Source organism: Phyllobates terribilis, unplaced genomic scaffold (assembly GCF_046119375.1).
Source record: "Phyllobates terribilis strain yellow unplaced genomic scaffold, ASM4611937v1 Scaffold_271__1_contigs__length_2588678, whole genome shotgun sequence".
Taxonomy (NCBI): domain Eukaryota; kingdom Metazoa; phylum Chordata; class Amphibia; order Anura; family Dendrobatidae; genus Phyllobates; species Phyllobates terribilis.
The window spans coordinates 2,480,822-2,508,126 of NW_027363031.1; the positions used below are offsets into that span (position 1 = coordinate 2,480,822).

Sequence of the window (27,305 nt, forward strand, 5' to 3'; positions counted from 1 at the left end):
TATGGAATTATTTTCTTATGGACTGTATGGCGCCATTATTTAGTTATTGTATCGTCGTTTTTAGTAATTATGTGTTACTATTCTTTAGAGGTTTCATATGGTGGGTATTTAGGGATTGTTTGGTGGAATTAATTTGACCACTGTATGGCAGTATTATTGAGGCATTATAATAGGCCCATTGTGTGACTGTTGAAAGTATATTCAGCAGAGCCGTCACCACAAGGAGTCTCACATGTAGACCCAGGTGATGTGTTTGACCTGAGAAAAATACCTCCACTAGCTTTGGGGGGGAGGGTGAGAGCAGTTCTGTCCATTCAGAGGGCTGATCCCAGTGAAGGAGAAAAGAAGCCACATGGTTAGAGTTGGTGGAATGTCGTTGAAGGGATAGTATCTAGTCTGAGGATCTGGACCATGGATGAATCGATGGCTTATGGCGTAGAGATCAGCTACCACCTGAGCTGAATAAATGTGCTACAGTTGTGGGATCCGGGATCCATTGTCTGGATTTGATACATTTTCTTAAAGGACTGTTGCTACTGGGCACCTTTGCTTCTATGGTTTTATGTGTCATATGGAGGATCGTGGACTGTGACTACAGACTATGCTTGCTGGAGATACGAAATATGTGGGCCAACCAAAAGTTGGGGGATAGTGAGTATCGCTTGGCACAAAGGCAGTGGAAGTACCTCCCCGGGGAGGGGATCTTGTGGACTGAGACAATTGTATTTTGGACATTTACCTGGAATTGCTGTATTACCATGGATGTAAGGAATAAAATAGTGTTGCTTGTAGATGGTAAGCTTAGGAGCAGGGACCTCACTCCTCATGTAACAGTTTAAACTGTCTTACCTTGTATTGAACTTATTGTATGTACATGTCCCCGCTTAATTGTAAAGTGCTGCGGAATATGTTGGCGCTATATAAATAAAAATCATTATTATTATTAACCTGCCTAAGTAATTATTGAAATGCACCATCTCAGATCTTCATAGTATGGACCCCAAAATAGTAAGGATAAAAACTACAGCAAACACTGCAAATAAAAAAAATAAGAAACTTGGAAAGCAAAGAGGAAGCAATAGGACTATGTGACCCAGGACCTGGTGCAGCCATCTACTAACGTGCAGGACACCCTGGGGACAATGTCTTCCCCATCCATTAGAACTACAAGGTCCAGCAGACAAGCAACAGAGCTCCTTCCCTCCATGTTCCGCTGCAAGTCCAGCGCCGACATTACCGCACATGGCCGCTAGATGGCGGGGCACCTCTGCTGTTGCAGCCAATACTAGCGTGCAGGTGAAGTCGCTGGCCACTAGGTGGAGGGGCATCTCTGCTGTTGCTTCCATTACAATTGCTGGGTGCAGTCGCTGGCCACTAGGTGGCGGCAGACTTTTCCAGGCTGGAATGTTGCTCTCCTCTGCTCTTGCAGTCTGATATAACGCTGGGGATTGTGGGCAGCAGAGATCACAGCCGCCTTGTCTCCTCCACACTCCGCGGAGAGATCCTGTCAGTGAGCCGCCCCTCCTGTCAGGGAGCCGGGGAGAGCCTGACCGCTGCCTCCATCCATCACCGGCCGCTGCTGCGGGCTCAGGTAAGTAGCAGCCCCGTGCCCGCAGCCCATGTCCCGGGCTGAGAAGCCTCCGGCTGCTGATTGCTGCTGGCAGAGGCGATGGCATCCGGGACTGGCAGCAGGTGATGGGTCCTGTGTGATGTGGGCACATACTGGTCAGATGGGGGCGCAGCAGTGCCAGGGAAGCTGGCAGGAGGTGATGCCCATAGTGTGTGGTGTCTGGGGTGATGGGGTGAGACTGGCACCTGCCCTGGTAACGCTGCCAGTGCCCAGGAGACTTGTGCCGCTCACTGTGCCCTGGGAGACTCGATCACCTGCTGATCTGCCAGTATTCTACAGCTGGGATTGGCTGTAAGAAGCGGATTGTAACCAAGTCCTAGTGATTAGCTGCAGCGTCGCTATGTTCCATTGTGATCATTATATACCAGGGATTAGCTGCAGCGTCGCTATGTGCCATTGTGATCGTTATATACCAGGGATTAGCTGCAGTGTCGCTCTGTGCCATTGTGATGTTATATACCAGGGATTATCTGCAGCGTCGCTCTGTGCCATTGTGATCGTTATATACCAGGGATTAGCTGCAGTGTCGCTCTGTGCCATTGTGATAGTTATATACCAGGGATTAGCTGCAGCGTCGCTCTGTGCCATTGCGATCGTTATATACCAGGGATTAGCTGCAGCGTTGCTCTGTGCCATTGTGATCGTTATATACCAGGGATTAGCTGCAGTGTCGCTATGTGCCATTGTGATCGTTATATACCAGGGATTAGCTGCAGCGTCGCTCTATGCCATTGTGATCATTATATACCAGGGATTAGCTGCAGCGTCGCTCTGTGCCATTGTGATCGTTATATACCAGGGATTAGCTGCAGCGTCGCTCTGTGCCATTGTGATCCTAATATTCCGGGTTACAATGTGACCCTATAAGATGTGAGTAGCCCCTGAGTAATAGACACGAGGAGGTGAAGGACCCTCCTGCTGTTCCTCCTGGCCCGGTGGCCGTGGCACATAAGGACGTCCACTCCAGTGATGGGTATCAATGTTATTATATTATTTTCTGATAACTGAATATTTTATCAACGGTATTTTCTGCCGTTAATGTTAGTGTTGGTGAGGTCCCAGTGTGCTATGAGATATTCCCCATCGCCTTCTCTCCTGCTGATCCCCCCCCCTCCACAGTCCTCCGTGCTGCTGATCTCCCTCCCCTCAGTCCTCCGCCCTGCTGATATCCCCCTTCCATTCCTCCGTGCTGCTGATATCCCCCCCTCCATTCCTCCGTGCTACTTCTATCCCCCCCTCCATTCCTCCGTGCTGCTGCTATCCCCCCCTCCATTCCTCCGTGCTGCTGCTATCCCCCCCTCCATTCCTCCGTGCTGCTGCTATCCCCCCTCCATTCCTCCGTGCTGCTGCTATCCCCCCCTCCATTCCTCCTTGCTGCTGCTATCCCCCCTCCATTCCTCCGTGCTGCTGATACCCCCCCTCCATTCCTCCGTGCTGCTGCTATCCCCCCTTCCATTCCTCCGTGCTGCTGCTATCCCCCCTCTATTCCTTCGTGCTGCTGCTGATATCTCCCCCTCCATTCCTCCGTGCTGCTGCTGATATCCCCCTCCATTCCTCCGTGCTGCTGCTGATATTCCCCCCTCCATTCCTCCGTGCTGCTGCTGATATCCCCCCTCCATTCCTCCGTGCTGCTGCTGATATCCCCCCTCCATTCCTCCGTGCTGCTGATATCCCCCCCTCCATTCCTCCGTGCTGCTGATACCCCCCCCTTCATTCCTCTGTGCTGCTGCTGATATACCCCCTCCATTCCTCCGTGCTGCTGATATCCACCCCCCCTCCATTCCTCCGTCCTGCTGACCGGGTCCCCGCTACTTTCTTCTCTTCTTCCATTGTTGGCTCGTGCCTTTCCCATTCAAGTAGTGGTGGTAGCAGGTATGGCCACTGAATTGGCTGCAGCAGTCACATGCCAACAGTACTGGGAAAGGAGCCTGGTGGGACCCGACCAGCAGCATGGAGGACTAGGGGGGGATCAGCAGGGGCTGTTCAGTATTTCCATCCCACACTCAGCCCATACCTACATATAGAATGTGATGTCTGCAGCCGATCTATAGCTACTGATTGTCTGCAGCGTTCCTCGGTGCACTTCACTATTGAGGGCGCTGTCCGGGATCGTCCTCACCCACTGGGATTCTGGCAATAATGAGAAGCGATAAATGACGGGTGAGGAAAATCCTGGAGAAAAGCCGCAAAGAGAAACCTTCAGGGTGTTTCCTACTGATTCTATAGAAATCCTTTTCTCCGCCAGTAACATAGTCCATTAGCCCCCATAGTGACCGCCTGGTGGTCAGGGGGTCTGGGGTGTTGTGCCCTGGTGGTCAGGGGGTCCGGGGTGTTGTGGTCAGGGGGTCAGGTGTGTTGCACCTGTGGCCTCTGTACATTTATAAGGGTGGAGTCGCTGATATCAGCCACAATATAGTGAGACATAAAGATGGAGAAATGCTGGAGATCTCCAGATCCACTGTGATCTCCTAGAAGAGATCTGCCGGTGACGCCCCAGAAACGATGACTGTTCGAAGCTCCGCACCTTGGATACGAGTGGGGTCTCATTCACACCTCCGTGATCTTCACGTGTGCAAGAAAAATGCTCCCGTGGTCCTCAGTGTTCTGGATATAAGTATAAGGGTCTGTGCGCACCACGTCTTGTAGATGCCGGCGACCCGCTCATCTTTACTACAGGAAGAAGCTGCAGAAACCGAGACAGGGAGAACTCCGAGCAGAAACCGCCTGGAGAACGGAGCGGTCACTTCTAACCGTGTGGCCTCTTCATAAACGTGAAACGGTTAAAGGACTGACCATGTGCACAGCGAGGCGGATTACATTGCAGGGTATATGGTCATTCTATCTATTTATTGGGTGGTTGTTCTTCAGACGGGTTGTGGAGCGTACCGGCCTGATAAAGGCGCTGTGTGCACAGAGCCTAAACCTGCAGCGGGAATCATAGGGTCAGCCATGAATCTCTGCTCGTAGATCACATTGCAAATGCACAAGGGATTTATTAGTGTGAACTCCCGGTAACAATGCTCACACTCACTGGGTGGATGTGGACCAAGCCTGCTCATATTCACCACCTAACTTGTATGGTGTTTCTTCATGTCTGGGATGGAAAGATCAGGCATATTGGATAGCAGCATGCCCAATCCTTTTCTTCTGAGAGAAGCTGTCATCAGTAAATATATTTCTAAAGGTGCTATTGCCATGAAATTCTCACCAGATGTCGGTAACAGCCAATCCAATCCACACAGGCATAGAAATCACCATAGATGTCCATAAATGAAGTTTTGTGTAATGAGAAATGACAATTTCTCAGCTGGAGGTCTACGAGGCATCGAGTGATATCATTGCTACTAATGGAGACAAGTGTAGAGAATTCTGCTACTTCTGGGCTTAGGACCATTATGTGCAAAAAGTGTATGGTGTGTGTTACCAAAATAGGAATACCTCTTTAAAGGGGTTGTCCGAGCTTTTATACTTTTCAATGTGTGTGTCTAAGTTGCAGAATGCTGCCCCCTTGTAATATACTCACTGTCAGCATTCTACATACTATACTTCAGCATGTGACCAGCCTCACTCCTGATCTTGGAGGACCTGGTCACATCCTGACTAGTCTTTTCGTGTTCTGTTCGGAGACTAGTCATGAAGTCACAACTAACACCACACCCAGTTTCTGCCAGACCCTCCTCCTTCAGCCTCCTGTGCCTGCACACAGTGCAAGGCGGCAGTGGCATGTCACAGCTGGTGGCACTAACCAGTCCAATCAGCTGTTAGCAGAGACATACGGGTGAACTGAATGGTGGAACAAGGAACTGAAAGCTTCTTCCTCCACTGATCAATCTCAGGAAAGGCTGGAGGTCCTGTCACTGATGATGATGGTGAAACAGTGCTGCTGTAGGTGCAGCGCAAAATCACATTCTGCAAATGGGAAAGTAATCAGACCTAGGTATTTCTAATAGCTGCAGAGCAGGTGACATTACTTTGACCGATGTCCTAATAGACCTTTCTTCAGTCAAGGTCTAATAGGAGCAGTAAGATGTCAGTCATGGGGGTCACTGTTAGGACCCCAACTTCTATAGAAACTCATCTGCCCTGTAATCGTATCTCCCTCTCCTTCTGTCCAAACCATCTAGATGCTGTGGTTGCTACTGACGGTGGGGTATAAGGGGTTAACCTGCCAGGATCAGGAATAGCTCCTCCAGCAGCGGGACTGTGTAATACAGCTGTACGACTGCTGCAGATCTCGTAGGTGCCCTGACGACACCTGCCTGATGAAAATGTGCACTATTGAGCGGGTGCTGGATCCTGACTGTGAAGTAGATTTTCGATGCTTCTCGGGAACCAGTTATTCTTAATCTTTCAGCAGGTTAAGGGTAGAGAGTCTGATTCCAGTGATGTGTCAATTACTGGGTGTGTTTTGCTGTTTTAATACAATCAGTATTTTATCAGCAGGACGTTGTCACTACAAGACTAGGTGTCTCGTGTCTCCTAGTCCAACCACACCGCCATCACTGGTTAGCGGCTTTCTGTCAATATACAGTGTACATAGAAAGCTGCCAATCAATGGTGTGTTCAGGGTTATACAGGGCTCAACATCTGAGCTCTGCTACAGAGAAAAGTGTGATTCTATCACAATTGCTGCACCCAGTAAGTGGCACATCGCTGGAATCAGGGTCTCTGTCCCTACATCATGCTGCTGTCAGATTACATAGCAAAAACCTGCTGACAGATTCCCGTTAAGGCCCAGCTATAATATCACTGTAACACTATCATTAGATGTGAGCTCCCTATACCTGTATACCTGCTGCTGTGGTGCTGCACAAAAAGTTATTCACAAAACGAGTGTATACATGTATATCTATATCTCCTGAATGGTATTACTGCTAGATTTACTATAGATATACAGTACAGACCAAAAGATGAAGCTCATCAAGAGAATGCCAAGAGTGTGCAAAGCAGTCATCAAAGCAAAAGGTGGCTACTTTGAAGAACCTAGAATATAAGACATATTTTCAGTTGTTTCACACTTTTTTGTTAAGTATATAATTCCACATGTGTTAATACATAGTTTTGATGCCTTCAGAGTGAATGTACAATTTTCATAGTCATGAAAATACAGAAAAATCTTTAAATGAGGTGTGTCCAAACTTTTGGTCTGTACTTTATATGATTGTGAACTAAAAGTAAACGACACAAAGTGAATAACAATTGATCATACTTTCCATACGCTAATGAAAGTGCTACAGTGCATATATGAACAATAAAAAATGTGTATATAATTTCTTTAAAACAATAATAAATATATAAGGATTGAGAGGAGCCACTAATTTTAAAAACCTCTATATCAAAAAAGCTCTTGTATTAATATCCAGCCGCCTGTCACTGGTATTTATTCAGATAAGTATGATGAACAGAACCTGGAATGTGACGACCAATTCCTCGTTAGCGAAATATCATCAATTCAGATGCATTTTTATTGTGTAAAAGCGCCAAAACCTAAAAAAACTATATAGATGTAGTATAGCAGTAAATGTACTGACCCGAAGAATAAAGCGACCTTATCAATTTTACCACACGTGGAACAGCGTAAAAAAACAATTCCTGAATTGTTGATTTTTGTTTGTTCTGCCTCCCAAAAATAGGAGTAGAAAGCGATCAAAAAATGTCACGTGCCCGAAAATGATACCAATAAAACCGTCAACTTGTCCCGCAAAAAACAAGCCCTGACATGACTCTCTCGGCCGAAATATGGAAAAATTATAGCTATCAAAATATGGGATGCAAAAACTAGTCTTTACAAAAAAAGCGTCTTTTATGAATATGAATCTGGTATCGTTGTAATCGCACCAACCCGAAGAATAAAGTCGTCTAATCACTTATACCGCACGAGGAACAGCGTAAAAAATAAGCTCTAGCATTAGAGTTACGGTTAGACCACGGCCTCATTATCAGTATCTGGTCAGCATTTGGTCAGTATTTTTCTCAGGAGTGGGAACCAAAACCAGGAGTGGGTGATAAATGCAGAGTTGGTGACTTGTTTCTATTCTACCTTTTCTCTGATTGTTCCTCTCCTGGTTTTGTCTCCCACTCCTGAGAAACAATACTGACCAAATACTGATAATGGGGCCCTGGCCTTAGGGTTGTTTTAGGGTTAGGGTTGTGTTGAGGTTGGGATGTTTTCAAAAGTAAAGAAAAAAAAAAAAAAATGATGACGATATGGTGACTAGTCTTGAGAGCAAGTGCTCGCTACTTGAGTATGCATCGGGTGCCGGGTATGCACTGAGTATCGCAGGTGCTCAGGTGACATGCTCGAGTCTCTGCCCCATATGTTTCACGGCTGTTATACAGCCAAAAGAAAAAAACACATGGGGATTGCCTGCTATGCATCGGCAATCCCTGCATGTTTTTTTTTTGTTGTTGTTTTTTCGAGTGTCTAGAAACCGTGAAACATGCGAGGCGGGGACTTGAGCATGTCACTCGAGCCCCCGCGATACTTGTTTCATACCTGAGTACCTGATGCAAACTCAAGTAGCGAGCACTTGCGCTTAAGACTAATGACAACATATTCAATATGATGACATAATGTTATCAAACTCTGTGTTCTGTGTCGTACCTCTGGGTTCAAAATGTTCACTATACCCTGTGACAAAGTCACTGGCAAAGTACTGGAGGGAAGATGTGTAACACTGAGACTGGGAGCTCCAGTAATTAAATATAGGAAAAAGGTTCCAGCACACGAAGGGGTTACTCAGCCATCTTTAGTTCTAAGGTGGTTAAACACCTGTAGAAAGGAAGGAGGTCAGAGGATAAAATCCCAGCCTTTTAGAGCATTTGTGTGTAGGGTGGGTTTGGAGGTGAAAGCTCTGAGCTGTTTTGTCATGTGAAGGAAAGACAAACCTTGAGTTGTTTGTTCCTGAAGCGGGCGGATACTCGTAGCAACAAGGACTGTGCCATACGTTATGTTTTGTTTTTCCTGTTAGGCCAGGAAGGCCGTGTTTGTTTTTGCTATCTGTGCTGTGGTTTATGCAGCATTCTTAATAAACCCAGCAGAAGATTTAAAGAGACAATGTTCCTGTGTACCGCTATATGCAACCAAGTGAGCCGATCTACAACAACCCCTTGATAAAATCCTTGGGGGGGGTCTAGTTTCCAAAATGGGGTCACTTGTGGGGGATGTCCACTGTTTAGGTGCATCAGGGGCTCTCCAAATGCGACATGGCGTCCGCTCTCGATTCCTGCCAATTTTGCGTTCAAAAAGTCACACGGTGCTCCTTCCCTTTTGAACCCTGCCGTGCACGCAAACAGTGGTTTTTCCCCACATATCAGGTATCGGCGTACTCAGGAGAAATTGCACAACAAGTTTTGGGGTCCATTTTCTCCTCTTACCCTTGTGAAAATAAAAAATTTGGGGCTAAAAGATCATTTTTGTGAAAAATGTTAAATGTTCATTTTTTTCTTCCACATTCCAAAAATTCCTGTGAAGCACCTGAAGGGTTAATAAACTTCTTGAATGCTGTTTTGAGCACCTTGAGGGGTGCAGTTTTTAGAATGCTGTCACTGTTGGGTGTTTCTATCATATAGTCACTTCCACCTCCTATCCACGATCTGTCACAAACTCTCGCAACCATTCTAAACTTATTCCCATCCGCCCAGCCCCCGCCTCCCCAGTCCCACTAACAGGAGCTCTATGCAATGCTCGCTCCGTGTGCAACAAACTTTCCTACATCCATGATCTTTTCATTACTAACAAACTCTCCTTCATCGGCATCACCGATACCTGGCTCACCACCTCTGACACGGCGTCCCCAGCTGCACTTTCTTACGGTGGATTCCATCTTTCTCACACACCCCGCTCCAATTTCAAGCATGGTGGAGGAGTAGGTTTTGTCCTGTCAGGCAACTGCTCCTTCACCCATATCCCACTGCCACCCTCCATTACTCTTCCCTCCTTTGAAGTACACTGTGTGCTCATCTACGCCCCCCTCCAACTGGCCGTCGTTTACTGCTCCTCAGGACTAGCCACCACCTTCTTTGACCACTTCAACGACCTGGCTGCTTAATTTCCTTTCCGATGACATCCCCACTATCATCATGGGTGACTTCAACATCCCCATTGACACTTCCCACTCATCTGTCTCGAAGCTTCTATTCCTCACTTCCTCCTTCAGCCTTGCTCAATGGTCTTCAGCCCTCACTCACAAAGATGGCCACACACTGGACCTCATCTTCACCCTCCTCTGTTCCCTATCTAACCTCTCAAGCTCACCTCTCCCTCTTTCTGACCACAACTTACATTCTCTTACCTCTCCTCTCCAGGTACACAAGCCACACTCCACAAACTTGCACACCCTCACAGAAATCTCAAACACCTTGACCTACACTCAATCTCTGAATCCCTTCTCCCTCTCACAGGCATAAGTTCATTACACAATGCAATGCTGCTGCCACTTTATATAACACCTCAATAGCTGCAGCTCTCAAATTGGTCGCCCCCTGACACTTATCACAGCTCGCCCATTCAACCGGCAACCCTGGCACACCAACCTGACTAAAGAACTGCGAAGGGCCTCCAGGGTTGCTGAGTGAAAATGGAAAAGGTCCCACTCCAGCGAGCACTTCATTGCATTCTAACAGTCCCTCACTACCTTCAAGTCCACACTTACTGCAGCAAAACAATCATACTTCTCATCTCTCATATCATCCCTGTCTCACAACCGTAAACAGCTATTCAAAACTTTCAGTTCTCTCCTCCGTCCCCCAGCGCCTCCTTCATCTCCTCTCATCTCAGCCGAAGACTTTGCCACATTCTTCAAGCAGAAGGTTGACACTATCAGACAAATCTTTTGACTAAAGTCCCCACAGCCCCTCCTCACACCTACTCAACCATCCTCCTCCAAAACCAGCTTCTCCACCATTACAGACAATCAACTCTCCTCTTTACTCTCCAAACCACACCTCACCACCTGCAAACTTGACCCAGTCCCGTCCCAACTCATCCCTAGCCTTAACACTATTCTCATCCCAACCCTAACCCACCTTTTCAACCTGTCACTAACAACTGGTGTCTTCCCCTCATGCTTCAAACATGCCTCGATCACACCCATCCTCAAAAAGCCATCCCTTGACCCATCCTCTCTGTCTAGCTATTGCCGCATATCACTTCTCCCCTATGGCTCAAAACTACTGGAACAACACGTCCATTCTGAACTGTCCTCCCACTTCTCCTCTTTGACCGCCTCCAATCTGGCTTCCGACCGCACCACTCCACTGAAACTTCCCTGACTTAAGTCACCAACAACCTACTAACTGCCAAATCCAGGCAACACTACTCTGTCCTCCTCCTCCTGGACCTGTCATCTGCCTTTGACACAGTCGACCATTCCCTCTTACTACAGACTCTCATCTCTTGGCATCACGGACTTGGCCCTATCTTGGATCTCTTCATACCTAACTGACCGGACATTCAGTGTCTGCCACTCACACACCACCTCCTCATCTCGCCCCCTATCTGTCAGTGTCCCCCAAGGTTCAGTCCTAGGACCCCTGCTCTTCTCCATCTACACCTTCGGCCTTGGACAGCTCATAGGGTCCCATGGCTTTCAGTATCACCTCTATGCTGATGACACACAGATCTACCTCTCTGGATCCGATTTCTCCTCCCTACTAACCAAAATCCCACAATGTCTGTCTGCTATTTTATCCTTCTTCTCTGACAGGTTTCTAAAACTTAACATAGACAAAACTGAATTCATAATTTTTCCACCGTCTCACTCAACCCCCCCCAACTGACCTATCCATCAAAGTCAATGGCTGCCCAATCTCCCTAGTCCCGCAAGCCCGCTGCCTCAGGGTAACCCTGGACTCTAACCTCTCCTTTAAGCCACATATCCAAGCCCTTTCCACTTCCTTCCGACTCCAACTCAAAAAATATCTCCCGGATCCGCACATTCCTCAACCACGAATCTGCAAAAACACTAGTGCACGCCCTCATCATCTCCTGCCTTGACTACTGCAACCTCTTGCTCTGTGGTCTCCCTTCTACCACTCGCACACCTCCAATCTATCCTAAACTCTGCTGCCCGACTAATCCGCGTGTCCCCCGCCTCTCCTCTCTGTCAATCCCTTCACTGGCCCCCCATTGCCCAGAGACTCCAGTGTAGGGCCAGCAATGGCAGCCCTGGGAGCAGCAGTACAGTATATCACTATAACCATAGTGAGCATCCAGGAGATGTGTGGCTGGCATGGCCGTGCTGTTTATGTGGCAGAAGCCACATGATATAAAGACAAAGTAGCACTCTGTAGTACTAAAGCATGGAAACATGAAATACATGGAATCTGAATGTCATTACTGCTTTAGATAATAAGAAAAAATGGAGATGTTTAGCTCATAATTTGGCCAATTCACGCAAACCCAGCAGCCAACGACAAGGCACTTTCCGGTTTGCTGGGAACTGATGTAATGTGAATCCTCTGCTAGGCTAAAGCCTGCATTTATGGGTAGCTAGGATCCTGCTGCAATTAAATCCACCACAGGCTGGAGGGTGGAGCGCTCGGTCAGAGAGACCATATACAAATAGCAAAAAACTGACTGTCACTTCCAAATCAGAAGACTGGTGTGTACAAGTCCCCTCTGGAGCGGAGCTGCGCCCACTAGTCGGGTTCTGCCCGGGAGTATGTATAATGCATATATCCCCGCCGTCCCCGGGTCAGAAACCAGCGACTCCGCACAGTGCACAGTCTCTGCGCTGGAGGATTTATAAGTCTGCAGTTACACACTGACCCCACAACCCCTTACAGCAGCCAACCATTTGCTTTGTGTGTAATACCAGGGTGAACCCAAGGCTATGGAATGATTTGTACTCACAGAACTATAATAAAACAATATATTTCTCACTTAGTTGATTTCCTTATAGAATGATCAGACTCGCAGAATTGCAAGAAATCAGTTCTGCAGTTTTGTAGGAAAGACTTTGCCCATAAATCCAAAAGAGTTTGCTAAAACATCTAAAAGAATTCTGCCACCATCCCTTTCTTTTAGGAAGGATAATGGCCGTTCTCTTTCTTCCCTTTCAGAAGGCGTTTAATGTGTCCAGCGACTGCTCTGCACTTATACCGCTGGCAAACACCGCAATGAGGAGCGACGTCCAGGAAAGTCAGGCGCGCGGCTTACTACGTCTGGGGAGGCGCAAAGAAGCGCTGGAGAGCGCAGAACTGCTGGGAATGGAATTGGAGACATTATAGGAAACATTATTTCTCCAACTTGAGAAGAAAAAGTTGCTTTATTATGTTTAAAAGTAAAAATGGATGAAACTTACCTTTTTTTTTTAACTAGAGCATAATAGTATGGAAAAGTTGTCATATTTGCATTGGTCCAGGATCTCCTTCTGCCAGTGCCACCTATGTGAGAATGGAGCTGCCAACACCTGGGACCAGCGCTGATATAGTGTTGTGGGAAAATGCTGCAAAGTCAGAATGCTTTACAAAATAAGTGTTGTGTAGGGGGGCATGTCTGGCAGCCATTGGGTGCGTATGTGTCCAAGGGTCTCCGAGTTGCACAGAGGGCTCATCCCGGCATGGAGGGCCATCAGTGTGACTCCTCTTGGTTACAAGAAGCTTATGGGCCATTTTCAGATGAGTTTGGCTGAGCTCCATTAGCATGGCCTACGCGATGCTCAGAGTTGCGGCCTCACTTGAGCTGAGGTGGGAGACCAGAGGACCTTGTCTGCCATTGTCCTGTTACGAATGGGCCCCAGACTGTGAGACCCGACTCAGAAACACATGGCCCCTTAGCAGCGCTTCACTAATTGGTACTGTCCGTTACCACAAGATGGCGTAGTTGGCCCAGACCAAGGGTGCAGTTCTAGGTAGACATTGTCCCCCCTGATACCATCACCTATTTACCAGCGCTCAGAGGGAGAGCGAGAGGAGACTGAGGAACAGGGCACAGATACGCCCTCACAGACATTATCGGGCGCACGTACAGTCTGATGTCAGCCATACCAGTGCAAGTGGCAGTATCTTTCATTAGTCAGCACATGTAATATGCAGGTACTGTTATGTCTGACCTTATTCTGTGCATAGTACTCTGCTGCCCTCATGTGGTGAATGTGAAAACTGAAACATCTCTGCACATATAAATAAAAATGATTATTCTATCATAGCACCAACATATTCTGCAGCACTTTCCAATTAAGTAATGACCTGTACAGACAATAATAACAATAAAATGTAAGACGTTTTATCCGTTACAGGAGGAGTGAGGGCCCTGCTCGCAAGCTTACAATTTATATACTGAACTCTCTCAGCATCTTAAAGAAGGAAGGGGGAGGAGCTAGCAGAAGGGGGAGGAGCTAGCGGAAGGCACAGACCTTCTGCTGCAAGTTCTCCTGAAACCACAGTTACTTCTCCATGGAAGATTGCAGCTGGTGTTTATACATAGAATCCTAGAACATTAGAATTGGAGGAACCTCCAGGGTCCTAGTGTCCAACCCCTGCTCAATGCAGGATTCACTAAAGCATCTCAGACAAATGTCTGTCCAACCTCTGTTTGAAGACTTCCATTGAAGGAGAATTCACCACCTCTCGTGGCAGCCTGTTCCATTGAAAAACGCACCAAATCTGCAGCGTGTGCACACAGCCTTGTTGTTCTTTTGGTCACAGGCAGGTCTTTGCACAGTCCTGAATGATAAGTACAGCACATACACGCTAAGGCTATGTGCCCACGTAGCAGATTTGATGCAGAGCGTTTTTGCCTCTCTCTGGCAGAAAAAAACGCATGCAGATTTACATGCAGACTTACATGCAGATTTACATGCATTTTTTCTGCCAGACAGAAGTGTTTTTTCAGCATTTTTTCAGCGTTTTTTCAAGCACTTTTCCAAGTGATTTTGAGCATCACTTGGAAAAGTGCTTGACAAGTTGGTCACACAATATAAATCCATGCAACCGGCAACCGGCATGGATTTATATTGTGTGACCAACTTAGATGCTTTAAATGCTGCATCTATAGTAAAAAAAAAAAAAGAATTAAAAAGTTAAAAATAAAAAAACCCTGTATACTCACCTCTCCGGTCTCCTCCCGGCGGTGTTCTCTCTCTTCGGTGTCCCGCGGTATACTGGCAGGACCTGCGGTGACGTCATTTAGTCAGCTGATGGTCACGCGACCATCACCTGACCTCTGACATCATCGGTCGCATGACCATCAGCTGACTAGATGACGTCACCGCAGGTCCTGCCAGTACACCACTGGACGCCGAGGAGAGAGGATCGCCGCCGGGAGCAGACCGGAGAGGGGAGTATACAGGTTTTTTTATTTTTAACTTATTTATTTCTTTTTTTCACCGCTTGGTAGCCGGGATGAAGAGGAGTTGTAGTCTCTTCTTCATCCTGGGTACCACACGCACCCCGATTACGCTGCAAATTCTCGGCCATTGAATTTAATTGAAACGCAGCAAATCCACATATACCTGCGGGTTTGCTGCTTTTCAATGGCCGCGTAATCGCGGTAGAAATGGTCATGCTGTGTTTTGCAACGCAATGTGAATTTGGCGCGCTAATTAGCGCATCATGTGCACAGCACATCCCAATTCACATTGCTTTGCATGGCAGACGGTTTTACATGGGCACATAGCCTAAGAGCGGGGAGCGGCTCTAGTGTCACCGGCTGGGATGGCACAATCACTGTCAGCAGGATACAGGGGACATTATCAGAAAGGAGGAGATGACGTCTCTGCCCTCTCGCCTATCAGAGAATAGATTACTGTATACGGGGGGCCTTATCCTCCTCTATTACACAGCACTCAGCTCCTAAAGGGAATGATTTGACCATAATACAATATATTTGAGTGGGGCCAGTGCTCCAGGTTTACCTTCATAATGTTGAATGGAGATTGATCAGTTCCAGTGTGTCTGAACAGGGTCCGAGCCCACATCTCCTGAGCTCAGGCTTTACACTGAGCATCACTGTCACGGAGGTCAGATTAGAAGGGCATGGAGCACGATGTGGATGGTTGCCTCCGTATCCGCCATTACCTGGACTGCTAGCTTTCCCTGGACACTCTGGATCAGCTCCTCCGTCTTGTCGAGAACTCTAAGGGCCGGTTCACACAAGCAGATAAAATATCATTCAGAGTTTCATCCAGAAAAGTGGGAGAATTCTTTCCTCACTTGTCGTCCATGTGCAGTCCAGATCTAATCTGGCTTTTTAACCATTTACAGTTTCCAGGGCTACAGGATTGCAATGTATCTGTATAAAGCAGATTTTTTTCTGTACCCATAGACTTGAATGGGTGAATCTTGTCTGACGGATGAAACGAGGACATGCTGCCATTTTCTTTCTTTATTTTTTGCTCACACACAGATTCGATCAGTGACAAAAAAGAAAAATGACTCCTCTGCACTTTCCCATTGAATCCCATTGGTCTGAGTGCCGTCCATTTGTTCCACAGACAACTTTCCTACTGAAAATACATTTGTGTGAACGAGTCCTAAGAAAGACCTTGTAATTGGTTATTAGATGTTGACTGAAGTTTGGCTCTGAAAATGCAGGGCTCTTAAAGACGTTCTCTAATACTTTAATGCAGATGATTTATGCATAAAATAGGTGGTCTATATCAGATCGTTGTAGGTCCGACTCTTGGCTCCCCACCAATAAGCTGTTTATAGCTCTGGCAACGGCCGGATGTAACTTGTGAACAGAGCGCACCCCAGTGGCCACTGCCTGGTGCTGCAGATCACCTCCGGTACTCCTCAATAGCTGGTCTGCACCCGGCAGCGGCCGCAGTGTAAGGAGCGGTTTTGTTCCACTTTGAACATTGCCTGCATCTTGCCAGAGGTGATGACAGCTGATCATCGGGGGGCCGATGGTTGGACCCCCACCTATCTTATATTAATGACCTATCCAGTGGAGTATAAAAGTGTTTGATAACTCCTTTTAAAATCTTGTTTCCATCCCATTGTCTTATACAGCGTGTATCTGTGTTCTTTCTGTAACCAGATGGGCCTGACCTCTGATGGTTCTTCTAGGCTTCTATTACAGCTCTTACAGCCCCAGCATGCATCATTTGTGCTGGAGAGGAATATGAAGACGCAGGAGCAAATAGAAGAACAATTAGGAAAGCTTGGATTATTAGAAGAGCAAAAAATGCTCATAGTGGAGGTGAGCCTATTATTATTTTTATTTTTTTTTTTCTTAACTTTCATTTTTATATTTTTTTATTTTTAGGACATTTGTTTCCTCTCTTCAGAAAATAACAGTAGATAAGATTGATTAAAGCTTCTGGAAAGGTGTTCAATAACGTCTGATCAGGTGGCTGGTTTGTAATGGTTGTCCCATCTTACCAATCCCTCTCTTCTACCATGAATGTGACATTGTGGGATGAATATATATATATGTATATGTGTATGTGTGAAAAGTTGTTTGCCCCTTCCTGATTTCTCATTCTTTTGCATGTTTGTCATACTTAAATATTTCAGATCTCAAAACAAATTTTAATATTAGACAAAGATAACACAAGTAACCACAAAATGCAGTTTTTAAATGAAGACCCTAATTATTAAGGGAAAAAGAAATCCAAACCTACAGGGCCCTGTGTGAAAAAGTGATTGTCCTCTAAACCTAATAACTGTTTGAAACACCCTCAGCAACAACAACTACAATCAAGTGTTTGGGATAATTGGCAATGAGTCTTTTACAACACTCTGGAGGAATTTTTGCCCACTCATCTTTGCAAAATTGTTGTAATTTAGCCACATTGGAGGGTTTCCGAGCATGAACCGCTTTCTTAAGGTCAGGACTTTGACTAAGCCACTGCAAAGTCTTAATTTTGTTTTCCTTAAGCCAATCAGAGGTGGACTTAATAGTGTGTTTTGGATCATTGTCCTGCTGCATAACTCAAGTGCACTTCAGCTTGAGGTCATGAACAGATGGCCGGACATTCTCTTTCAGGATTTTTTGGTTAACCAGCAGAATTCATGGTTCCATTTACCACAGCAAGTCTTCCAGGTCCTGAAGCAGCATAACAGTCCCAGACCATCACGCTACCGCCACCATATTTTACTGTTGGTATGATGTTCCTTTTTTGAAATGCAGTGTTACTTCTACGCCAGATGTAATGGGACATACACCTTCCAAAAAGTTCAACTTTTGTCTTGTCAGTCCACAGAGTATTCTCCCAAAAGTCTTGGCGATCATCAAGATGTTTTCTGACAAAACTGAGATGAGCCTTTGTTCTTATTGCTCAGCAGTGGTTTTTGTCTTGGAACTCTGCTATGCGTGTCATTTTTGCCCAGTCTCTTTCTTATGGTGGAGTCATGAACACTGTCCTTAACTGAGGCAAGTGAGACCTGCAGTTCTCTGGATGTTGTTGTGGGGTCTTTTCTGACCTCTTGGATGAGTCGTTGCTGCGCTCTTGGGGTAATTTTGATCAGCTGGCCACGCCTAGGAAAGTTCACCATTGTTCCATATTTTCGCCTATTGTGGATAATGACTCCCACTGTGGTTCGCTGGAGTCCCAAATCTTTAGAAATGGCTTTAGAACTTTTTCCAGACTGATAGATCTCAATTACTTTGTTTCTCATTTGGTCCTGAATTTCTTTGGATCGCAGCATGATGTCTAGCTTTAGAGGATCTTTTGTTCTAGGGTTAAGATAATTGTGTAAATTCGCGCTAATGGTAGTGGGTTTGGAGAAAGAAAACCAGAGGTGGATAACTTAATTTGCTTGAAGCTTTTATTAAGATATAAAATATAAAATATATGGGGGTGGGAAAAAAAAAAAGTTTTAAAAGGGTGATATGTATCACCAGGATTAGTGTACAAATTTCTTTAAAAATGCACCAGGCTAATATGATAAAAACATAAAACATAGAAAGAAATTTGATGATTGAAATTAATCTTCCTTCTCAGGTGCGACGGGTAGGTTAGATCGGCTGGGCCTGTTGTTGAGTACTTGTAGAATGTGGATAGGGACTCTCGTAGGAGAGGATTAGATACTCAGCTCAGCAGACAGTATCACACAGGAGAGGATTAGATACACGGCTCAGCAGACAGTATCACACAGGAGAGGATTAGATACACAGCTCAGCAGAGAGTATCACACAGGAGAGGATTAGATACACAGCTCAGCAGAGAGTATCACACTGGAGAGGATTAGATACACAGCTCAGCAGACAGTATCACACAGGAGAGGATTAGATACACGGCTCAGCAGACAGTATCACACAGGAGAGGATTAGATACACAGCTCAGCAGAGAGTATCACACAGGAGAGGATTAGATACACAGCTCAGCAGAGAGTATCACACAGGAGAGGATTAGATACACAGTTCATCAGACAGTATCACATAGGAGAGGATTAGATACACGGCTCAGCAGACACTATCACACAGGAGAGGATTAGATACACAGCTCAGCAGACAGTATCACACAGCATAGGATTAGATACACGGCTCAGCAGACAGTATCACAAAGGAGTGGATTAGATACACAGCTCAGCAGACAGTATCACACAGGAGAGGATTAGATACACAGTTCATCAGACAGTATCACATAGGAGAGGATTAGATACACGGCTCAGCAGACAGTATCACACAGCATAGGATTAGATACACAGCTCAGCAGACAGTATCACACAGCATAGGATTAGATACACAGCTCAGCAGACAGTAGAACACAGGAGAGGATTAGATACACAGTTCATCAGACAGTATCACATAGGAGAAGATTAGATACACGGCTCAGCAGACACTATCACATAGGAGAGGATTAGATACACGGCTCAGCAGACAGTATCACATAGGAGAGGATTAGATACACGGGTCAGCAGACAGTATCACACAGCATAGGATTAGATACACTGCTCAGCAGACAGTATCACACAGGAGTGGATTAGATACACAGCTCAGCAGACAGTATCACACAGGAGAGGATTAGATACACAGTTCATCAGACAGTATCACATAGGAGAGGATTAGATACACGGCTCAGCAGACAGTATCACACAGCATAGGATTAGATACACAGCTCAGCAGACAGTATCACACAGCATAGGATTAGATACCCAGCTCAGCAGACAGTAGAACACAGGAGAGGATTAGATACACAGTTCATCAGACAGTATCACATAGGAGAGGATTAGATACACGGCTCAGTAGACAGTATCACACAGCATAGGATTAGATACACAGCTCAGCAGACAGTATCACACAGCATAGGATTAGATACACTGCTCAGCAGACAGTATCACACAGGAGTGGATTAGATACACAGCTCAGCAGACAGTATCACACAGGAGAGGATTAGATACACAGTTCATCAGACAGTATCACATAGGAGAGGATTAGATACACAGCTCAGCAGACAGTATCACACAGCATAGGATTAGATACACAGCTCAGCAGACAGTATCACACAGCATAGGATTAGATACACAGCTCAGCAGACAGTAGAACACAGGAGAGGATTAGATACACAGTTCATCAGACAGTATCACATAGGAGAGGATTAGATACACGGCTCAGCAGACAGTATCACACAGCATAGGATTAGATACACAGCTCAGCAGACAGTATCACACAGCATAGGATTAGATACACAGCTCAGCAGACAGTATCAAAAAGGAGTGGATTAGATACACAGCTCAGCAGACAGTATCACACAGGAGAGGATTAGATACACAGTTCATCAGACAGTATCACATAGGAAAGGATTAGATACACAGCTCAGCAGACAGCATCACACAGCATAGGATTAGATACACAGCTCAGCAGACAGTATCACACAGCATAGGATTAGATACACAGCTCAGCAGACAGTAGAACACAGGAGAGGATTAGATACACAGTTCATCAGACAGTATCACATAGGAGAGGATTAGATACACGGCTCAGCAGACAGTATCACACAGCATAGAATTAGATACACAGCTCAGCAGACAGTATCACACAGCATAGGATTAGATACACAGCTCATCAGACAGTATCACACAGGATGGGATTAGATACACAGCTCAGCAGATGGTATCACACAGGATAGGATTAGATACACAGCTCAATAGACAGTATCACACAGGATAGTGTTATAGCAGAAGATGGAGTCCCTCAAGTTTAAAGGCCCCATCTATGCTATATAAGTCTGACAGTTATTTTAGGTGAAAACAACAGCTATGAATGTTCCTTCTTGTATCATTGGGAGAAGATAAAGTATACTCCCTGGCCAGATGTTTCTTCTTGTAGCAATAATGTGTTCTTGCAGAAAGATGAAATGACCTTGCTAACTAGATAAGTCTAATTAAATATTTTAAAGCATACAGAAACTAGCTTTTTTTCGCTTGTTCAGCTAAACTGTATAATCGAACCATATATGGCAAATCCGTTTCCTGCCTTTTAGGGTGTATATTAGCCCTGTGTTTTGTAATAAAGTTTTTAGAGTATGTTTAGACACAAACATCCTGTCCTGTGTCTTCATTCTCTCCGAGCTCGTAATTCAAAGGATAGAAGACCCAAAATTCAGTGACGACAGCTGGCGCCCGAACAGGGACCTTGAGTTAATCTACCCAAGGGTGCTCGACCGGTCAAAGACGTGGGACGAGTGAAGATCTCTGTTGGTGATATATACAGCGCTGAGGTAAGAATAACTGTTATATTCTACCTAATTATATCACTGCATAGAAGAGACTCCCTCACCCCCGAGCGGTCGGCTCCCCAGGTAATTCAACAGATTGTTGTCTGGCTCAGGTCCCTTTGAACCAGTAGAATCCCTCAGATAAATTGACAGTCCTGCCTTCTATCCTTTAGAGAATTTAAGAATGAAAGTATGGATCCGATGATTGTGTTGTGGATGTGTCCCGGGATTGATGTTTTTGGTCTGTTTTTCTGGTTGGCGTATAAGTCCTAGAGAGGCTAGTAGTGGAATGGTTCAGAAACCTTTGTGGCCCATTGTCTAAGTGACCATTGTCTAAGTGACTGAGGAGTCTCTTCTAGGTGAGGAGAACCGAAAAAAATGGGGAACCAAAATGCCAAGGAAGGCATTATAGCCAAAGACTTAGTGGTACGCAGAGAAGGGAAACAGGCACTGATTGGAATTGACAAAATATTGTGTAAAGCGGGAATGAATGAGAATGGAGAGATGAATGGAGAGAAATGGAAATCCTTCTTTAACTCCTATCATGGATGGTTGAAAGATAAGGGTCTGTTGAAGACAGTGGATGTATGGATGAATGCATGCGCTTATTTTGAAGGAAAGATTGAAGAATTAGGAGACGGACGTTACAGACTGACAAAAACTGGAATGACAGATTTTCCTCCCTGTCCGCTCCCGACGTCACCCCCACCCCAGTACCAGAATTCTCAAGAACCTAAATGTTGGGTTTGCCCCAGATGTGGACAGCAGAACCCCTTGACAGTAGACATCTGTGTGGCATGTGGAGGACCGAGTCCCCACCCAACTAGTCTATTCCCAATGAGGACGGTAGTTATGCCAGGAGCACCGGGAGCAGCAGCAGCAGGGGGGGATGCAGTGGTTCCAGGTCAGGAAGCTCGTACAATGTTAATGTATAGACCATGGAGTCCTTCAGAGCAGTTGGCACTGATCTCCCAGCTGCCAGACCCATCCCAGTCCCCTATGGGTTTCGCTAGAATGATCACCACCATACAGGATACGTACCATGCCACTAGAATAGATCTGCAGGGGGTAATTAAGGGAAAATTGGCAGATGAAGCCCGCTATGATAGGTTGATAGATGAGACAAAAAAACAGTATGCCAATAGGACCGGACCCGTAGATGCAGAATCTAATGATGCAGCAGCTGGAGTCCTATTCGCAGCAGCGTTGGTAAAAGCATGTCAAGACAGGCAAGCAGAAAAGCAAGTTACACTAGAAGATAGAGTGCAGGGAAAGGAGGAAGATCCTAAGGATTATTTCTATGCACTAAAGAAAACCTGGTCAGAAATGGGGTTCAACCCCGGGAATAAGACTAGTGAGAGGGTATTAGCAAGTGCTTTCATGAATGGACTAAAGAAAGAGATTGCAGAGAAGGTAAAAGCAAGTAGACCGGACTGGAGATCAGTGAAGGCAGAAGATTTAGCTAGAATCGCTCAGGGGGCACAGCATGACATAGCGCAGGCAAAAAGAGCTGCCAGAATACATATAGTAGAGACGACCCCCAGAAACAACAGAGGCAGAGGACGGACTGAAGGAGGAGGACAGAAACTGTGTTACGGATGTAAAAAGCCAGGACATTTTAGAAAGAACTGTAGGACCAACCCGTATCCAAATGCTCAGAGTACGGGTCCTCCAGCCGACCAAACAACGCCCCTATAGGATGAGGGTAGCTTGCACATGAACCCCCTCATCTCCTTACCCCCAACTCCCAGTTGTATAGTGCAGGTGAACCTACCAGGGGGACATGAAATCGATTTCCAAGTAGATACGGGGGCCGACAATTCAGTAATTACGCAAGGTAATTGGCCATATACTGACACTGATTTTTCACATCTTGTCATTGCCACCCCCTTCAATTCCCCGTCTGTCCTGCTTCCTGTCACTAAAAGAATTCCCCTGCAAATTCAAGGAGCTACTGTACATAGCCAGCTCATGGTATCGCCCCGAGGCCAATGTAATCTATTGGGAAATGATGTGTTGTCCCAATTACAAGCACATATTGAGTATCATCCCGATGGCACTGTCACCATGACCCCAGGTTTAAAACCAAGTACCCTTTGCAAAATTATGTCACTAGATATTGCCAGCATAGAAGAGACAAATGAGTTTCCCCCGATATTGGAGCAGGCTGTGCCACATGATTTTTGGGCCTCAGACAAAACAGATGTTGGTAGGTTAAGAGTTCAACCAGTAATGGTGAAATTAAAACCAGGAGCCATCTTGCCTCAACAGAGGCAGTATCCCCTTAGCTCGGCTCAGGAGAATGCCATAGCCCAGCAAGTCCAAAAATTACTACAGAGAGGAGTCCTAGTCAAAACCCAGTCCCCTTGCAACACTCCCCTGTTCCCAGTAAAGAAAAAGAGCGTGCCAGGACAACCAGCCGCATATAGAATGGTCCATGACCTCCGGTTGGTTAACAAAGCCACAGAACTTCTAACACCAGTTGTGCCCAACCCGCATACTCTTCTGTCACAGATACCTTCTAACTCTCTTTGCTTTTCAGTGGTTGATTTGGCAAATGCATTTTTCAGTGTACCATTACATCCTGACTGCCAGTACCTGTTTGCTTTCACATTCCAGGGCAGTCAATATACATGGACAGTGTTGCCACAGGGTGCCCAGAATTCACCCACAATTCACCCACAATGTACACTGCAAGTCTGCAGGAAATACTGGAGGGATGGTCTGAACCACATATCGTTGTTCTGCAATATGTTGATGACCTGCTCATTTGTGCCCCCTCCAGGAAACAATGTCATAGTGCAACTATATCGCTTATGTTGTTTCTCTATCACGCTGGCTGCAAGGCATCGAAAGATAAGCTTCAGTTTTGTAAATCTTCAGTCACCTTTTTGGGACATTGCATTACACCAGGAGCTCGTCATTTAACAAATGCACGTAAACAAGCAGTACAGGCATTCACCGTCCCCATTAATGTTGCAGCCCTCAGAACTTTTCTTGGACTTGTTTCCTATTGCAGACAGTGGATTCATGCCGTCTCTGTTTTGATGCAGCCCCTCTATGACTGTCTTACCCCAACACCTTTTGTACTAACATCAGAGGCAATAGACTGTTTTTATTCTCTCAAGAACCGTATTTTGGCCGCTCCAGCTTTGGGTACCCCTAATTATGAGCTCCCATTTACTCTGTACCTTCATGAACAAGCTGGACATGCAGCAGGAGTTTTAACTCAAACACACGGTGATAATCAGAGACCTGTTGCCTACTTTAGTGGCAGATTAGATGCGGTAGACAGAGGTGCACCATCCTGCGTACGTGCTCTGCATGCTGTTGGACTATTACTCCATAAATCCGCAGACATTGTTCTTGACCACCCGCTCACCGTGCTAACACCTCATGATGTCTACACTATATTGAATCAAGTGCAACCCACTCACCTCTCAGCAGCAAATAGTAACATAGTAACATAGTTTGTAAAGCCGAATAAAGACTTGCGTCCATCAAGTTCGACCTGTTAGTTCTGTAATTGCTAAAGTTGATCCAGAGGAGGGCAAAAACCCCCAATGATTTGGCCAATCTTCACCTGAGGAAAAATTCCCTCCCGACTCTGAAACCAGCAGTCAGAATAAATCCCTGTATCAACCTACTATTTTATTTTATTTTTAAGTATATGCTGAAATCTGCCTGGTATCTAGAAATGCATCCAGTCCCCGCTTGAACTGGTGTAGTGAATCCGACATTACCGTCTCCTCACTCAGTGAATTCCATATTCTCACTGCTCTTACCGTAAAGAACCCCTTCCTATGCTGGTGCTGAAACCTTTTCTCTTCCAGTCTTAGTGAATGCCCTCTAGTTACCGTAATATCCCTCCTTTTGAACAAATCCCGGGCAAGATCTCTATACTGTCCCCTAACATATTTGTACACATTTATTATGTCCCCCCTCAACCTTCTCTTTTCCAGGCTGAATAGTCCTAGTTTTGCCATCCTCTCTGGGTATTGCAGTCCCTCCATTCCCCTTATTAATTTTGTTGCCCTCCTTTGTACCTTTTCAAGCTCATTTATATCCTTTCTATATATTGGGGCCCATAACTGAGCACAGTATTCCAAGTGTGGTCTGACCAGTGCTTTGTACAGTGGAAGAACAATGTTCTCATCCTTTGCAGCTATACCTCTTCTGATACATCCCATTACCCTGTTTGCCCTTACAGCAGCGGCCTGACTTTGGGCACTCCAATTTAGTTTGCTATCAATCAAGATGCCCAAGTCCTTCTCCATCTCTGAATTCCCCAATGATTTCCCATTCAGTGAGTACTGGTGACTTCCATTTTTCCTTCCCATATGTATGACCTTACATTTCTCCTCGTTAAACCTCATTTGCCATTTAATGCTCCACCTACCCAGCTTATCCAAATCCCTCTGTAGGTCTGCACTGTCCTCTTTTGTATTAATTGTTTTACATAACTTTGTGTCATCTGCAAATATTGATATTTTACTATTTATCCCGTTGACTATGTCGTTAATAAAGATATTAAATAACATTGGGCCTAGTACAGACCCCTGTGGTACCCCACTAGTGACGCTTACCCAATCTGAGTATATTCCATTTATAACCACCCTCTGTCTTCTATCCTTTAGCCAGTTAGCTACCCACTTGCAGACATTTTCCCCCAGCCCCATCATTCTCATTTTGTATACCAACCTATTATGTGGCACGCTATCGAACGCTTTTGAGAAGTCGAGATACACGACATCCACTGGTTCCCCCTGATCTACTCGAGAGCTAACCTCCTCGTAGAAGTCAATCAGGTTTGTTTGGCAGGAGCGATTCCTCATGAATCCATGTTGGTTCGGGATTAAAAGATTATTAGCATCAAGATGCTCCGTAATTGCCTCTTTAATGAAGCTTTCAAAAATTTTGCCCACAACGGACGTCAGACTCACCGGCCGATAGTTTCCGGCGTCACTTTTCACTCCCTTTTTGAATATTGGCACTACATTCGCCTGTCGCCAATCAAGTGGCACAGACCCAGTCTCAACAGAGTCCTTAAATATAAGATATAACGGTCTGTCTATCACATTACTTAGTTCCCTTAGTACCCGTGGGTGTATGCCATCAGGTCCTGGTGATTTGTTTATTTTAATGTTACTGAGGCGTTTCTGTACCCCAGCTTGGGTTAGATTTGTCATACTTAGTGGAGGATTAAGTTTGTCACTTCTCATTTCTCCTGTTAGTTCGATTTCCTTTGTGAAAGTTGTCGAAAAAAAATTATTTAATAGATTAGCTTTATCCTCATCTTTCTCTATGATTTTGCCTTCCTCACTTTTTATCGGTTCAATATTATCCGATTTAATCCTTTTACTATTTATATACGTAAAGAACAGTTTGGGATTTGATCTACTTCCCCTAGCAATACGTCTCTCTGTTTCCTCCTTCGCTATTTTTATTTGTTTTTTACAGGTTCTCGTTTTTTCCTTGTAACACATTAGTGCCTCCTTACTGTTTTCCTGTTTTAATCTCTTGAATGCCTCTTTTTTGCTATTTAACGCCCCTTTTACGTTCTTGTTCAACCATATTGGTTTCCTCTTATTTCTGGCCCTTTTATTCCCATACGGTATATATCTCTCGCACTGAGTATTCAGAATTCTTTTGAAGGTTTCCCATTTACTATTCGTATTCCTTTGATTAAGAACTTTGTCCCAGTCAATAAGTTGAAGGCTTTCTTTCAGCTGATCAAACTTCGCCCTCCTAAAGTTTAATGTTTTTGTTGTTCCCTTATTGATAACCCTACTGAAGGGCATTTTGAAGTCGATAATATTATGGTCGCTATTACCTAGGTGCCCCCCTATCTGTACCTCAGTTATTCTATCAGGCCTATTAGTCAATCTTAGGTTACAATGTGCACTGTTAATGCCTCCCAATGTTTCTTTACAGAGGTGTACTACCCTGAATCCAGCAACTTTGTTACCTCTCTCGGATCTGAAGGAGGGGTCAGGTACTGTGCTTTATAAGGAAGATCCAAGAGAGGAAGTTCCTCATGACTGTGTACAAATGATGGCACAAGA

The 27,305-nt window shown here is 45.5% G+C and overlaps 1 long non-coding RNA gene across 1 annotated transcript in view; it reads left to right on the forward strand.

The window, feature by feature from the left end:
- The window catches only part of LOC141219422 (uncharacterized), a 28,076-nt gene extending 15,017 nt beyond the window's left edge, over positions 1-13,059 (forward strand). The window contains exon 3 of the long non-coding RNA XR_012287898.1: positions 12,695-13,059. This is a non-coding gene — a long non-coding RNA (uncharacterized lncRNA). The remainder of the gene's footprint in view (positions 1-12,694) is intronic.
- Positions 13,060-27,305: the final 14,246 nt, after the last annotated feature.